At 41.2% G+C, this 13,653-nt stretch overlaps 1 pseudogene; it reads left to right on the forward strand.

Moving 5' to 3' along the window:
• The first annotated feature begins 604 nt into the window (after nucleotides 1-604).
• LOC140220207 (uncharacterized) lies at nucleotides 605-3,750 on the forward strand (annotated as a pseudogene).
• Nucleotides 3,751-13,653: the final 9,903 nt, after the last annotated feature.

Consider the following 13,653-nt stretch of genomic DNA (forward strand, 5'->3'; position numbering starts at 1 on the left):
GATGTCACTATTCCAACTGTTCTAAAGGTTAGCAACTTCATCCTTCCTCCTCTCATGATTAGTATTCTATATTTTATGCTTTGGAGCTAGAGAACTTTGTGCTTTTTTAGAGTGAAGATGAATGGAGAGTTTTTTCATTTATACATGCATGGAGAATGTAGATTTTTTACTTAAGAAAGCCTGTTCGATATTGAGAAAATTGTATTGGATATTGACAAATATGTATTGTGTTAATTACTTTTAGTACCATGTTGAAACAAAAATATTCAACTAATTTTGTTACTTTACATAAATAACATAGTTGAGCTCAAGCTGACAACGATTCGGGACAAAGGGAGCTGCTGCTGAACTTCTCAACAAAATTTGTAGGGATTTAATTTGCTCATCAATAGTGGTTCATAAAAGGTTAGCAATATTTTTTAGAAAGTTTTTCTTACATTTGTCGCTTTATAAATGGAGAAGTAAATTAAAAAGTTTTTGTACATGGACTGGCAATGGTTGTACGGCGACTGGTGCTCCATGGCGTTCAATAATGGCCTAAAGACTTTTCTCGAAGCAGCAGAGGCCAACAAGTCACCGAAGGATTTCATGCGTTGTCCATATATTTCATTGGGGTGTCATGGAAAACTATATTCTTTGGACCAAGCACGGTGAAGAAGGAGGTGTAATGGAAGATGGTGAAGAAGATGATGATGATAATAACATTTCAGCTGACTGGGATGAAGGCGGTGCCTTTGCACATTTTTAAATGGCCGAGGCTGAAGAAGATTTTGTAGAAGATGAACCAATTGACGAACTAGGTCCGGTATTGCTACATGCAAAGAAAGACTCCAAAAATGCGAAGGAGACTAAGAAGTTTGAGAATATGTTGGAGGATCACAAAAAGTTGTTGTACCCCGATTACAAATAGGGTCACAAAAAGTTTGGTAGCACACTGGAATTGATGTAGTGGAAGGTAGCAAATGGTGTGACCAATAAGGGATTTACGGAGTTATTGAGAATTGTAAAGGACATGCTTTCCGAGGCTAAGGAACTGCCCTCAACCACATATGAAGCAAAAAAGTTGTTTGCCCTCTAGGATTGGATGCATAGAAGATACACGCATGTCCTAATGATTGTATCCTTTATTGTGGTGAGGAATATGAGATATTGGATGGCTGTCCTATTTGTGACACATTGTGGTATAAGATCAAGCGAGACAACCCAAGTGATGTTGAGGGGCAGCCTGTCAAGAAGAGAGTTCTAGCAAAGGTGATGTGGTATTTCCATGTAATACTGCGTTTAATTGCTGATTCAGAAACAAGGAACATGCTAAGTTGATGCGATGGCACAAACAAGAACATAAGCAAGATGAGAAGTTGATGCACCCCACAGTGGAGAAACGTCAACAAAGAATTTCCAGACTTTGAGAAGGACGCAAGCAACATAAGGTTTGGTTTAAGCACTGATGGAATAAATCCTTTGGGTGAGTTCGGTAGTGCTCATAGTACATGGTCTGTGCCCCTATATATCTTCAAACTTCCTTCTTGGTTGTGCATGAAGTGAAAGGTCATCATGATGCCAGTTTTTATCCAAGGTCTAAACCAATCTGGCAATGACATTGACGTGTACCTCAGACCGTTGGTTGAGGAACTTTTACTGCATTGGAAGGAAGAGGGCAGACCTGTGTGGGATGAGGACAAACAGGAGACTTTCATTCTCAGAGCATTGCTTTTTGTAACCATCAATTATTGGCCTGCACTTAGTAACCTATCAGGACAGACGAACAAGGGGTATCGGGCGTGCACCCACTGTCTAGATGAAACGAACAACATGTATCTAAAACACTGTCAGAAGGTGGTGTCTATGGGCCATTGTCGATTTCTTGCTACGAATCACCCTTTAAGAAAGAAAGGAAAGCATTTTAAAGGGGAGCCCGATAGTCGAGCTAAGCCTTTGCACCATAACGGAAAGCGTGTATTTTCTATGATAAAGGATGTGAAGGTAGTCTTTGGTAAGCGTTCCAGTAGCCAACCTATTCCATATGATGATAATGGATGTGTTGCCATGAGGAAGAAGAAGTTTATATTGTGGGAGCTAACTTATTGGGAAGTTCTAGAGGTCTGTAACGCAATTGACGTGATGCACCTAACGAAGAATCTTTGCGTGAACCTACTAGGCTTCCTCGGTGTTTATGGTGTGCCAAAGGATACATTGGAAGCAAGGCAGGACTTGAAACATCCGGAACAACGAGAGGACCTACATCCGAGAAAGAGAGAGAATGGACAACACTACTTATGTCCTACCAGCTATAGTCTTAGCAAAGAGGAGAAAGAAAGTATGTTTGTTTGCTTAAATAGTATGAAGGTCCCGTCCGTGTACTCCTGTAATATACAGGGAATAATAAATGTGAAAGAGAAGAAATTCACAAATCTAAAGTCACATGACTCCCATGTCCTGATGACATAGCTGCTTCCGGTTGCACTGATGGGTATTCTACCAGAGAATGTGAGATTGGCAATCGTAAAGCTATGTGCGTTCCTCAATGAAATTTCATAGAAGGCAAGCGATCCAAACAATCTAATAAAGCTACACAATGATGTGGTCCAATGTCTTGTCAGCTTTGAGGTGGTCTTTTCACCTTTCTTCTTTAATATTATGACTTACCTATTGGTTCATCTTGTTAAAGAGATAACCATTCTGGGTCCAGTATACCTGCACAGTATGTGGCCTTTCGAGAGGTTCATGTCAGTTCTTAAAGAAGTACGTTCCCAATCGTTCCCGTCCAAGGAATATGGAACAAAGGAGGTCATTGAGTTTTGTGTTGACTTTATTGATGAACTTAGTCTGATAGGGGTCCCCATGTCACGCCATGAGGGCCACATGAAAGGAAAGGGCACACTCGGGAAGAAAGCTAATATGAACATGCATGAGACTAAAATCTGCCAAGCAAACTTCACAGTGATGTAGAATTCATCCTTGGTGGCTCCATATATGAAAGAGCACAAGGATATTGTATAGTTCGAAAACTTGGGAAAGTCTGAGGCCTGGATTACATGGCATCACATAGATACTTTCGCAACATGGATCCAACGACACCTCATGGGTAACGAGACGATTGATGAACAACTTCAGTAGTTGGCTAGGGAACCATTTATCTCGATACTGCAATACCAAGGGTACGAGACAAATGGGTCTACATTTTATACAAGAGCCCATGATCAAAAGAGTAGCAACCAAAATAGTAGTGTCCGTATAGTTGCAATAGACCATAATGGGAATAAGGACAACTACTATGGTGTCATAGAGGAGATATGGGAACTTGATTATGGACCTTTGAAGGTCCCTCTATTCCACTGCCAATGGGTTGCTGGAGGAGGTGTAACAAAAGACTGTTATGAGATGACAATAGTGGACCTCAACAAGATTGGATATAGAAACGAACCATTCGTCCTAGCCAAGGATGTGAGTCAGATTTTCTATGTGAAGGACATGTCAAGCAAACCCAAGATGAAGGCCGGTAAAAAGTCAGAAGATGAGCCAAAACATCACATAGTTCTGCCATGGAAAAGAAAAATCATTGGAGTTGAGGACATTTCGGACAAGTCAGAAGATTTTAATTAGTTTGATGACCTTCCTCCATTCTTGGTTGAGGTTCACCCTAGCATCTTATTATCAAAACAAGATGCTCTGTACTTACCCCGTGATCATTACCAAGGGACGTTCCTCAACAAGAATATTATCAATGTTCCATTGAATAATGATGAGTAGCTTTAGAACATTAATATTATGTGGTATTATGTGGTCATGTGATGAACTATGTAATGTATTTTGTACAATTCAAAAAAATTATGTGGTATTTCTCTGGATTAATGATACTATTTGTACAACTTGGATCAAATAAAACAAACACAAATTCATAAATTATATTTCAATGGTCAAAATATTAAATATTTGCACTATTTTGGATCATCAAAAGTCTGGAAACATTAAATTAGAGGCAATTATACAAGTACATTGTATACTAATGGCACAATTGTCAAATTTATTAAAGCTAATATTTCTTAATAGTTTTGCCTGTTCAAAATAGTAGTTTTTTTCTTTTTTTTGGATTAATAGCAGTATGGAAACATTTCATATCCTATTAGTAATTATAAAATTCAAATTTTACTATATAAATAAATTGTTGAATGGTGTACAGATAGTCAATAGCTTAGTATGAAACTTTTTTCAAATTTTTTCCCAAGTTTACTCCATTTATAAAGCATAAAAAAAGATAGTAGCAATTTTAGAAATATGAAAAGAAAATAGAGTGCACGCGAGAAATGAAATATTGAAGGAAGATTAGTACCAGGCGGGACCTCCACCAGATACTAATATGCCAAACTTACAAAAACCCCACCCCTCTCCTTCTCCAACACTTAGCCACGTAGTCGTTCCCTCTCCCGATCCCGCCACCACTCCACCGCCCCCGACGACGTCGTCCACCATTGACCGCTGCCCCGGCTCCTCCTCGAGGTCCGGCCGCGCTCGGCGCTACTCGGCATCGTGGCGCACTCCGTCCCGTCGCAATCCGTGCTCCTCCTCGATGTTCGCACCACCTGCTGCCCCGGTAAACCAGCCTCCTTCCTCACCGGCCGCGGCCCCAGCTCCTCCTCGACTTAGCGCTCCCCGCCACCACCTGCCGCCCCACCCCGGTCGGCCCCTCTTTGCTCACTGTGCTTCCTGTTGGAGGTATGCCCTAGAGGCAATCATAGAGATGATGATATTCCATTTGTACCCATGATTTATATTGTGTTCCTTGAATATCCATTAAAGGTTACTTCAATTGATTTGCAATTATGTGAATTGTGTGTGAAACTCTTTACTTGTATGGTTGTTCCAAAGTTGTCCCTAGTCAGAGTTCATGTGAGGACACACGTGAATATTAGACTAGCACATGTATTAGTTGATGACTATGTTTCACAAGTTATGGACATGGAGATGTTGAACTAATAATGTGGGCACATCTGGAGACATGTGCTAGGACTGACCCAACACAAGAAATATTAGACTCAAGATGTGGATCGACTTACTTAGGGGCTATCAAACGCTACACCGTGATAGGGTAGTTAAAAAGGTAGCTTTCGAGTTTGTCAAGAAGCATGCTATGAGACATGGTCAAGTAAGATGGGATTTGCCCCTCTCTGATTGAGAGTGATATCTCTGGGCCCCTCGAGTGATCGGATCCGAAAATGCATGGCCATGCTACGTACGGTTAAGAGTTAACCTACAAAGGGATTCCGAATCACAGGATCGAGAAAGAGCGGTCAGCTTGGAGCTAGACCAAATATCATGAGGCAAAGGGAATAGCATGTATATTATGTTGTGATGGTTCATCTGATATGATCTTCGTGTGCGTATAGGAGTTGGCACGTCTTGCTAGAGGCCGCTACCGACTATTGGGCCGAGTAGGAGTACGCACATGGAACATGGAGATGGAGATCACCATGGTGAACAGGTTCTATGGAGATGGAGATCACCATATGAAAACAGGCTATACTGTGTCACAACTGTGTGAATGCTATTCTATTTATGTTTTACTTTCTGCATGCTGTGATGTTAGAAGTAGAATGATCCCTCACAAAGTTTAAGTTAGTATGCCCTCCCAACTAAAACATGCATCGTCCCATGTCTTGTACAATTAGTGGTGGGTCTATGAAAATAGGGTGCCACTAGTTTTCCTTGATTAGACGGGTTTGTGTCGGACACTTACACGCATAAGGGTTGGTTTGCTTAACAAGGTTAACTTAACGGTTAAGAACCTTGGGGCATAAAGGTTGGGCGCCGAGACATGGAGATGTCACCCAACAACAGGAGTCATATGTGATATGATTAGTAAAAGTTGCTTATCGATCTACCTTGTTTGCTAGCAGTGATGCTAAAGCTCACTAGTAGATTTGTTAGTTGTGGATCCTGAATCACTAAGTATCAATAGAGGGATATTAATTTTAGTGGGTGTAGATTCTGTTAGAATAGTTTAATGTGATTTGCTCTATTATCGATACGTTTGTCTTAGTGTATTTTGCATTACTTTTGTTGTAGATTAAATGGCACCTAGCAACACCACACCGTTTGCTTTGCATTCGGTCCTTGAGAAGGACAAGTTGAATGGAACAAACTACTCGGATTGGCAAGAGAAGCACCGCCCCAACCACGAAGGTCGGCAAGGCTCCGTGAAATGCGGGAAATATTATTGTTGGACAATGATGAGCCTGCGACATATGCAGAAGCAATGATGGACCCAGACTCCGAAAAATGGCAAAGTGCCATGCAATCTGATATAGAGTCCATGGGAGACAATCAAGTCTGGAACTTGGTTGACCCGCCTGATGGTGTTAAAGCCATAGAGTGCAAGTGGATCTATAAGAAGAAAAAGGACATGGATGGAAATGTTCACATCTATAAAGCACGACTTGTCACAAAAGGTTTTCGACAAGTTCAAGGAGTTGACTACGATGAGACTTTCTCGCCAGTAGTGATGCTTAAGTCCATTCGGATTATTCTAGCTATAGTTGCATATTTCGATTATGAGATATGGCAGATGGATGTCAAGACAGCTTTCTTAAATGGAAACCTAGCTGAGGACGTGTATATGATACAGCCTGAGGGTTTTGTCGATCCGAAAAATGCTGGAAAGGTATGCAAGCTTCAAAGATCCATTTATGGATTGAAGCAAGCATCTAGGAGTTGGAACATTCGTTTTGATGAAGTGGTCAAAGGGTTTGACTTCACCAAGAACGAAGAAGAGTCTTGTGTTTACAAGAAGGTTAGTGGGAGCTCTGTAGTATTTCTAATCTTATATGTGGATGGCATATTGCTGATTGGAAATAACATTCCTATGCTTGAGTCCGTAAAGACTTCACTGAAAAATAGTTTTTCGATGAAGGACTTAGGGGAAACAGCATATATTCTGGGCATTAAGATCTATAAAGATAGATCGAGAAGGCTCATAGGATTAAGCCAAGATACTTACATTGACAAAGTGTTGAAGCGGTTCAGCATGGAAGAGGCAAAGAAAGGGTTCTTGCCTATGTCACATGGCATACATCTCAGCAACACTCAATGTCCTTCGACTGCTGATGAGCGGGATCGCATGAGTAGAGTGCCATATGCCTCGGCTATTGGATCTATCATGTATGCAATGATAAGTACTCGCCCAGATGTTTCATATGCGCTAAGTATGACAAGCAAACACCAGTCTGATCCAGGTGAGAGTCCATGGACAGCAGTGAAAAACATTCTTAAGTACTTGAGAAGGACTAAAGATATGTTCCTCGTCTATGGAGGTGAGGAGGAGCTCGTTGTAATAGGTTACACCGATGCTAGTTTCCAAACTGACAGAGATGATTCAAAGTCACAATCAGGATTTGTGTTCACGCTAAATGGTGGTGCTGTTAGTTGGAAGAGTTCCAAGCAGGAGACGGTGGCCGATTCTACGACAGAAGCCGAGTACATCGCGGCTTCCGAAGCCGTGAAGGAGGGTGTTTGGATAAGGAATTTCCTCATTGAGCTTGGTGTGTTCCCGAATGCGTCCAGCCCATTGAATCTCTACTGTGATAACAATGGGGCAATTGCGCAAGCAAAGGAGCCAAGGAACCACCAGAAGAACAAACACGTAATGCGGCGATTTCATCTCATTCGAGACTTCCTTAACCGGGGTGAGATCAAGATATGCAAAATACACACGGATCTGAACATTTCTGATCTGTTGACAAAACCACTCCCACAGGCTAAGCATGATGCGCATGTAAGAGCTATGGGTATTAGGTACCTTCTAGATTGACTCTAGTGCAAGTGGGAGACTGTTGGAGGTATGCCCTAGAGGCAATCATAGAGATGATGATATTATATTTGTATCCATGATTTATATTGTGTTCCTTGAATATCCATTAAAGGCTACTTGAATTGATTTGCAATTATGTGAATTGTGTGTGAAACTTTTTACTTGTATGGTTATTCTAAAGTTGTCCCTAGTCGGAGTTCATGTGAGGACACACATGAATATTAGACTAGCACATGTATTAGTTGATGACTATGTTTCACAAGTCATGGACATGGAGATGTTGAACTAATAATGTGGGCACATGTGGAGACATGTGCTAGGACTGACCCAACACGAGAAATAGTTCTCTCTTTAAACAACATATACGCTTTATCCTTAGACCTGAGATTGTCGCATGTATTCAAGATGTGGATCGACCTACTTAGGGGCTATCAAATGCTACGCCGTAACAGGGTAGTTATAAAGGTAGCTTTCAGGTTTGTCAAGAAGCATGCTATGAGATATGGTCAATCAAGATGGGATTTGCCCCTCTTTGATTGAGAGTGATATCTCTGGGCCCCTCGAGTGATCGGATCCGAAAATGCATGGCTATGCTACGTACGGTTAAGAGTTAACCTACAAAGGGATTCCGAATCACAGGATCGAGAAAGAGCGGTCGGTTTGAAGCTAGACCAAATATCGTGAGGCAAAGGGAATAGCATGTATATTATGTTGTGATGGTTCGTCTGATATGATCTTCGTATGCGTATAGGAGTTGGCACGTCTTGCTAGAGGCCGCTACCGACTATTGGGCCGAGTAGGAGTACTTGGGCCATGTCTATACGTATCCGAACCCATAGGGTCACACACTTAAGGGGCTGGAAGCCCAATTCGGATGTGATCCGAGTTGGATTAGGTTTAGAAGCACTAATGGGCCTTGGACCCAGAGGCCCGTTAGGAACCTCTATAAATAGAGGGGTGGGGGCGCCCTAGGGTTTACACCTTTTTGGCGAAACACATCTGCCGCGCCTCCCACCCCCTCGCCTGTTGCAACTCGTGGATCTAGCAGTCCGGCTTGCGACGCTTCCTCCCTGCACGTGTGGATACGTTGGAGGTGTTGTGCCTGCAGCACTTGGACGGCCCGCCGACGAGACACGACGAGCCGCCGACGAGCCGACGACGAGCCGCGGCACGAGGGAGATCTTGCTGCACGTGGACGAGCTGCTGGACGTCGACGTGATCGACTACGTACGACTACGCTGATCCACTTCGCTGCATCGACGCGAATCTACATCTTCCGCACCAGTAGTGCGTCGAGTGGTAATCCCGTGATCCTTATACGGCAGTTTTCCTGGTTTACGCGGTAGAAAATTTTATTTTTCGCTAGTGTAGCCTATCTCGTATCCCAACACACCAACCACAGAACACTTAAAAATTTAGCAAGATGATCTAGCCTGTTGAACAGCTACGTTGTTATGCTTGTGGTCACGCCGTCTTATCTCATCTGTGCAGCACAATTGATCACGGCATCCACAACTACGCTGCTCCATCATGCGACCTCATGCATACTTCGATGCCGACTGGGCTGGGTGCCTAGACATATGCGGTTCCACCTCCAGTTACGCCATGTTCTTGGCGGATTCTTTGGTGTCACGATCGTCAAAACGGCAAATCACCGCTCTGGTGAAGGCCGCGCGTGTATCAACATCAGCCGCTCGACTACGGTGGTTGTAGCTTCATCTTCAACAGCCTGATGGTGGGCCAACCGTTAAGGAAAAGCTACATGATCATGTTCGTTAATGAGGAGTGATGTAGTATCAGTGCTCCTATCTGTAGTCTCTACTATTCATCTCTATGTACGTATATGAACGCATAGGTACAAAAATTACAGCCTTCGACAATTAATAACAAAAATTCCTGCAAAAACCATCCGTGAGTATTACTTGGCCTATTATAATATATGTTGCATAATAAATATGAGCTACAAGAATAATTAGATAGTTCCTTATCTTCCAAACATTATGTATATTTAGCATTTTTTTTGTTTCAGTTCAGAGTCCTATGCCATCCCTGTATCCCTTACTACTTACTATAAAATAACAAGGTAGGCCAAATGCAGGGGTTGACAGCTAGTAGATTAATGGTATATTCTATATACTAGTAAAATGCACGTGTGGCACACACGTGTTTCAAAAAACATGCACAAAAATATATTATAACAAGGATAAGTAGCAATATAATATATAAATGTATTTTATGTAGTAACCTGTACTTGACAATCGAGATATTCCAATTGACTCATGATTAGTTTTCAGTACCAATTGGCTCCTCGACGGCTGCCCCATCTCATTCAGAAGATGGACTTCTACAGTGGGTACGGGTGGAAAAAGAGGGGGAAATGGTACTGTCATTTTCTAAAGTGATGTTTTGTCCCCTTTCCAACACTTTCCTACCCCTTCCGATCAGTCAAGTGGATCCTTTCTGAGTGTACGGAGGAATTGTTTTGGGTACAAAACGTTTTTAATTGATTTGGATCCTTATAGTAATACATATACCCTTCTTTTCTATCACACCCTAAAATTTTTGGATTTGAGGATATGATTAAAAAGAATAATTAAACAATGATTTTCTCATAATTTTAAATTTTTCCAACATTTATTTTCTTGACAGGAAATGTAGTATAGGAAATACAATTGGTTGTTTTCAAAATTAAATAATGTTGTTCTGCGCGTGTTGTAGTCATGCCGATGTATTTTGGTGTTTATTAAGTGAAAATGTTTTAAAATATGTTTAGACGACGATCAGGTTCTTTTGAGAATTTTCCAGGTTTTTCTGAAATTTATTCTCATTTTTGTAGAGATAAATATTTTTATTAGAAGTATCTAGAATCTTTTTCATGAGCTGCATGTATTTTATTTGGATTCCTTGTATCCCAAACTATTTCTAGGATTTTTTTCTGGAATTTTTGGAATTTTCAGGATATTTTTTGCGCTCTAAAAACATTATCTAGTATTTTCTGAATTTATTTTCGCACTGAAAATATATTCCGGAAAATAAAAAATCCTAAATCCCTTTTGGATCCGATCATACTCTAACCCGAACACGCTTCGATCCTAACCTGTCACATCCTGTTTTAAAACAAAACAAAGTGCTATCTATATGTATGCTAGGATCTAGTTTCATACATATAGTGACATTATTAGTGAATAATAGCAATAGTATCATGAAAAGAGATAAAAAAGACTTACAAGACTATCAGAGAAATACTGCTTAAACCTTGGAAACGGAGGCTCCAAACTTCACAGGCAAACGACTGGGGGCTACGTATGCCTAGAACTCAGCATCATCTTCGGAAAACTTCATACACCTTCTTCTGAGCAACAATAAGCAAGGGTGAGTACACTTATGGTTGGTACTCAGCAAGGCCACATGAACTAACCAGAATAACGATTTAATCCATCTTCATGTTTAATTAATCATGTGAGGATCCAAGCCGCTCATAACCGTGAGCACGGCTGATATAACAGTTTACACTCTGCAGAGGTTGTACACTTTACCCACAACTCGTGTTCCCTGTGTCGCCCAAGTTTGCAAAGCCCTTAAACACTTCCTTTGGTGACTGGCTAGGGGTCCACTATGAAGCCTTTACAAAGACATATAGACAACTAGTAGCCCGCTAGAGTTTCAGTAGCGGTGTGGGTCACAACCCGTTATAATGAGTCAGCACCTTAGAAGGCTACCGCTCCGAGTCATACCCCCAACACCTTCCCCCTCATTGCCCTTTCGGTAAGGCCGCTAGTTAACTACATGCCTATAGTCGGCTAAGATCAGAGCCATGTGATGTTGTGGTTGTACTGTTTTCTTGGGTGGTTCTCCATGTTCCATTTAAGGTTATCATAATATTGTGAACAAAGCATAAGTAGAAGGATAGTTAGGGACACTTGCCTTTCTCCAACGAAAAAGTTACTCTCACTGCTTTTCAAATCTTGCTTTCTTGAAACTCTTAACCTTTAAAGCTTCCAAGCACCGATCCTTCTACTCGAAGCATGCACAGGCACAAACATACAAAGCAAATAACAAGTACAACTAAGAACAATACACCAAAACAAAAGAAAAGGCTTAAAAGAGCGTACTAACGGCGAGGGTCGATCTAACGTCACGCAAACGCAAGAAACACTTAAAACGGAACTATCGAGATATTTGATTTATCAAATAAAAAGACTATATCCTTGATCCTTTTTAATTAAATAAAACATGGACATAGGTTATTTTAGAGAAATACCCTATTTGGAATTAAGCAAGTTATATTTAATCATTGAAAATGCGGTAAACTTAATCATATTTTATTTGTAAATATTAAAGTACGGATTATGCCAATTTAACAATTAATTTTTAGAAACTCAGAGCATGTATAAGACATCTAATCGAATAACTTCGTATTTCAGGTTCAACTAAACATGTTATTATTGAAAATTCATTTATGATATCATTAACATCTTAACTTTATTTATGAAAACCGATGTATAACCTAGATATCTTTTATTTAAAAAAACTAGTTATAATTAGGAATTAACCAATTAAACCTTAGTTTATAAAAACCAGGATAGAACCTAGTTAACTTTTATTTATAAAACTAATTGGATAAGAATTAGTCAAATTAATATTGATTATGAAAAACTGGTGTATATCCTGATTGACTTTTATTTATAAAGATTATGAAGTAGTTATTAATCATATTGATGTTTATTATCAAAAGTGGTGGATAACTCTTGGTAACTTTTATTTAGAGAAACACATGTTTATCAGGCATTAATCAAATTAATATTAAATTTATTTTTAAAGACATGAAATGTTGGACAACAACAACAACACTAACGTGTACTTTATATTGTGATGAACCTAACGCAACTTGAACAAATTAAAACGGAGGTAAAATGCGAAATCTATGAGCCAAAGTGGGTTCTACGGACTAAAACATGATTAATTGTAGACTACAGGGGTTAGCAAGAAAGATTACCAAGACTCAGAGAACAGAACTCGCGAAAAGCTTAAAACACAAAGGACTCAGAGAACAGAGGTTAAGGATTGGATTAGATTGGAAGGAACTGAAAAGTTCAAGGGGTTATTTGAAGAGTTTCCAAGACAAAGGACGAAACAGGATAAACAGGATATACAAGTTTTGCAGGAGCTTTATTGTAATGTCACCTTATCCTCTTCTTCAGTTCTTCCTGCGCAGGAGCCTGCGCAGCTTGGGCCGGCGGTGCACGACTGGTGGCTCGCCGGCGCTTGGCGCGGCGAGGAGGGGAGGAAAAACCGGCGCAGGTGAGGGAGATGTGCGAGGAGGGAGCCTCACCGGCAGCGAAGGGGAGGAAGCAGAGGCGCACGGCCAGCTGTTAGACTATTGTAATTATAGTATGTATAATTATAGTAGTCAGCCCTTGATTTTAGGCATGTACGCCTATGCGGTTGGCTTAGAGCCACCCCGGCCTCCATAGGTATACACCCACATTGCTATGGAATAGATTGATTCATTCCCACAATTATACTTTCATGGTATCACACGCGGTTCGCTCCTGCAGCCGTGCTTCCGCAAACCCTCGCCGCCGCTGATTCGTAGCCGGCTATCGTAAATCCCAAGACCGATGCTGTCCTCCGGATGCCGGTCCTTTCTCACCGTCGCTGTCCAGTGGACGCCGGCTCTTCTTTTTCTTTTTTTCTCCTGCCGCTGATCTCTCGCCAGGACATCACGTTCTGACGTGACCCAATTTGCTTCCAATCCAGCGTGTGCTTCCGATCGCTGGCCTCATCGTGACATTGTCCGCTGGTCTGATTGCGACTCGTGAACGACCAACTGTCGCATCTCCCTCCCG

Source organism: Setaria viridis, chromosome 8 (assembly GCF_005286985.2).
Source record: "Setaria viridis chromosome 8, Setaria_viridis_v4.0, whole genome shotgun sequence".
NCBI lineage: Eukaryota > Viridiplantae > Streptophyta > Magnoliopsida > Poales > Poaceae > Setaria > Setaria viridis.